Here is a 4,290-nt window from a genome sequence, read left to right on the forward strand (position 1 = left end):
GCCAAAAGTACCGATAGAGTACCCACAAATAGCACCCAGTTGGCCTAAGTTGGCCAAAAGTACCGATAGAGCACCCACAAGTAGCACTGAGTTGGCCTAAGTTGGCCAAAAGTACCGATAGAGTACCCACAAATAGCACCCAATTGGCCTAAGATGGCCAAAAGTACCGATAGAGTACCCACAAGAAGCACTGAGTTGGCCTAAGTTGGCCAAAAGTACCGATAGAGTACCCACAAATAGCACCGAGTTGGCCTAAGTTGGCCAAAAGTACCGATAGAGTACCCACAAGTAGCACTGAGTTGGCCTAAGTTGGCCAAAAGTACTGATAGAGTACCCACAAATAGCACCGAATGGGCCTAACATGGCCAAAAGTACCGATAGAGTACCCACAAATAGCACCGAATGGGCCTAACATGGCCAAAAGTACCGATAGAGCACCCACATATAGCACCCCATTGGCCTAAGTTGGCCAAAAGTACCGATAGAGTACCCACAAAGAGCACCCAATTGGCCTAAGTTGGCCAAAAGTACCGCCAAGTAGCACCATAGAGGCCCGAGTAGAGCGAAATGTGGGCCAAATTGAACATTTGAAAATTTTTACAAGTCCAGAAAATTTTCTAAGTCCAGAAAATTTTCTAAGTCCAAAGAGTTGGACAAATTTCCTTAGGCCCAAAGGTTGCACTGAATGTTCCTAAGTTGGCCATCAGTACCCATGAAGTATAGCGAAGGTTCACCCGAAAGACACAATACGCCCTAAAGTACCCACAGAGTACCCACAAGTTGCACCCAATTGGCCTAAGTTGGCCAGAAGTACCGACAAGTACCACCATAGAAGCCCGAGTAGAGCGAAATGTGGGCCAAAGTACCGAGTAGTTGCCACAAATGCCCAAATGGATACCAAAATGTGGTACCAAGTACCTAACTGTTGCAACAAATGCTAGCTTTCTGAGCAAAAGCTGTGGACCAATTTCGTAGAAGAACCGCCTAGGCGAAAAGGCAAAAATCGCCGAAGCTGGCCCGCTCGCAGAGCTCGCGGGCCAGGAGATACTCATAGGGCGATTTACTAGAGTGGGGAACTTGAGAATTTTTGTGTCCGAGACTTTGGGCAACTTCGCGGCCGCCCCCTTAAAGTAAAAGATTTTCTCTGGGTGCCTAAAATTCGCAATTCCCGCAAAGTCGGGAAGACGTTAAAGTTTTTGCCCAAAAAATGGCCATCGATTTAAGGTGATTTTCCAATAAGAAAATGCTTCCTATTTTGAATTTTTTCGAATATTTCCTAAACTAAGCGTCGGAGCACATGGCCGTGGAGGAACTTTTGGTAGCTTTTGGCAAGGGCTATCGGATGAAATAATAAGAAAGGCCATCAGAGCGATATTGGATTAATGCGGGCTCATAAACGCACCTGAGAAGTGAAAATTGGTACCTTGCACGCAGGATGCAAGAAATGCTTGAGTGTTAACCATCATCGGTACCAAGTACCTAGGTTATATCGAGTGCGTAGATGGAAGTCGGTACCAAAGGGAAACCTTCCTAGGCTAGGTGCACGCAAGTGAGTATGGATCGATCAGTAGAAAGATGGGAAGCCCAAGGAAACCTTCCTAGGCTAGGTGCACGCAAGTGAGTATGGATCGATCAGTAGAAAGATGGGAAGCCATAGGAAACCTTCCTAGGCTAGGTGCACGCAAGTGAGTATGGATCGATCAGTAGAAAGATGGGAAGCCATAGGAAACCTTCCTAGGCTAGGTGCACGCAAGTGAGTATGGATCGATCAGTAGAAAGATGGGAAGCCATAGGAAACCTTCCTAGGCTAGGTGCACGCAAGTGAGTATGGATCGATCAGTAGAAAGATGGGAAGCCCAAGGAAACCTTCCTAGGCTAGGTGCACGCAAGTGAGTATGGATCGATCAGTAGAAAGATGGGAAGCCATAGGAAACCTTCCTAGGCTAGGTGCACGCAAGTGAGTATGGATCGATCAGTAGAAAGATGGGAAGCCCAAGGAAACCTTCCTAGGCTAGGTGCACGCAAGTGAGTATGGATCGATCAGTAGAAAGTGGGAAGCCCAGTACCAAATGCCCTAGTGAAGACCGTAAACGAATATCATGAACCGAGAAGGAGCACCAAATGCCCTAGTGAAGACCGTAAACGAATATCATGAACCGATAAGGAGCACCAAATGCCCTAGTGTAGACCGTAAACGAATATCATGAACCGATAAGGAGCACCAAATGCCCTAGTGAAGACCGTAAACGAATATCATGAACCGATAAGGAGCACCAAATGCCCTAGTGAAGACCGTAAACGAATATCATGAACCGAGAAGTAGCAACGAATGCCTGAAAAAGTACCAAGTCCACGGTATAGAGTAACGAGAGTTAACCGCCGTGATGTATGCAATGAGGGCAGCCATTGCATGGGTTCTGGACTTGGTTCGCGAATAACTTTTTTGCTAGACATCGGACAAAGTTGACGTGGAAGAACGAAATGTAGCATTTGGTGCCACCTATCCAAAACTTTTTCAAGATTGAAGATCCGATCGATACAGCCTGAGTTATAGGCAAAAGTTGGTGCAAAATTGAGCATTTTTAATGGTGAAATATCGGTACTCCTCGAATAGCTCCTGTTGGAAGCATCGGACCACATGGTCGTGGAGGAACATATTGTAGCGCGCGGTGTCAAGTATCGACACCCAAAACCGCATGTCCGATGGACGGAAAATGACCAAGTTATAGTGAAAACTTGGTTGCACCAAATTCCCGAAGAAGTGCAACGAGAAGGTGAATGCGATGGTTGTTCGTCGAATAGCTCCGGCCACAGACATGGTAGCGATTAGTGGTGCATGGAAGAAATCTAGCCACAAGTGCCATCTACCCATGGCCAGAAGAAAGTGTGGCCATATCTTGGATACCGGCGGAGCTATGGGGCAAATACGGGCCAAAAATGGTGCAAGTTGGACCAAAAATCCGAAAAAGTACCTAGGTAAATGCGATGGTTGTTCGTCGAATAGCTCCGGCCACAGACATGGTAGCGATTAGTGGTGCATGGAAGAAATCTAGCAACAAGTGCCATCTAGCCATGGCCAGAAGAAAGTGTGGCCATATCTTGGATACCGGCGGAGCTATGGGGCAAATATGGGCCAAAAATGGTGCAAGTTGGACCAAAAATCCGACCAAGTGCGCGAGGCGCTTTCGTGAATAGCTCCGGCCACAGACATGGTAGCGATTAGTGGTGCATGGAAGAAATCTAGCCACAAGTGCCATCTACCCATGGCCAGAAGAAAGTGTGGCCATATCTTGGATACCGGCGGAGCTATGGGGCAAATACGGGCCAAAAATGGTGCAAGTTGGACCAAAAATCCGAAAAAGTACCTAGGTAAATGCGATGGTTGTTCGTCGAATAGCTCCGGCCACAGACATGGTAGCGATTAGTGGTGCATGGAAGAAATCTAGCAACAAGTGCCATCTAGCCATGGCCAGAAGAAAGTGTGGCCATATCTTGGATACCGGCGGAGCTATGGGGCAAATATGGGCCAAAAATGGTGCAAGTTGGACCAAAAATCCGACCAAGTGCGCGAGGCGCTTTCGTGAATAGCTCCGGCCACAGACATGGTAGCGATTAGTGGTGCATGGAAGAAATCTAGCCACAAGTGCCATCTACCCATGGCCAGAAGAAAGTGTGGCCATATCTTGGATACCGGCGGAGCTATGGGGCAAATACGGGCCAAAAATGGTGCAAGTTGGACCAAAAATCCGAAAAAGTACCTAGGTAAATGCGATGGTTGTTCGTCGAATAGCTCCGGCCACAGACATGGTAGCGATTAGTGGTGCATGGAAGAAATCTAGCAACAAGTGCCATCTAGCCATGGCCAGAAGAAAGTGTGGCCATATCTTGGATACCGGCGGAGCTATGGGGCAAATATGGGCCAAAAATGGTGCAAGTTGGACCAAAAATCCGACCAAGTGCGCGAGGCGCTTTCGTGAATAGCTCCGGCCACAGACATGGTAGCGATTAGTGGTGCATGGAAGAAATCTAGCAACAAGTGCCATCTAGCCATGGCCAGAAGAAAGTGTGGCCATATCTTGGATACCGGCGGAGCTATGGGGCAAATATGGGCCAAAAATGGTGCAAGTTGGACCAAAAATCCGACCAAGTGCGCGAGGCGCTTTCGTGAATAGCTCCGGCCACAGACATGGTAGCGATTAGTGGTGCATGGAAGAAATCTAGCCACAAGTGCCATCTACCCATGGCCAGAAGAAAGTGTGGCCATATCTTGGATACCGGCGGAGCTATGGG

This window comes from Anopheles funestus (genome assembly GCF_943734845.2).
Source record: "Anopheles funestus chromosome X unlocalized genomic scaffold, idAnoFuneDA-416_04 X_unloc_70, whole genome shotgun sequence".
In the NCBI taxonomy this organism is placed as follows: Eukaryota; Metazoa; Arthropoda; class Insecta; order Diptera; family Culicidae; genus Anopheles; species Anopheles funestus.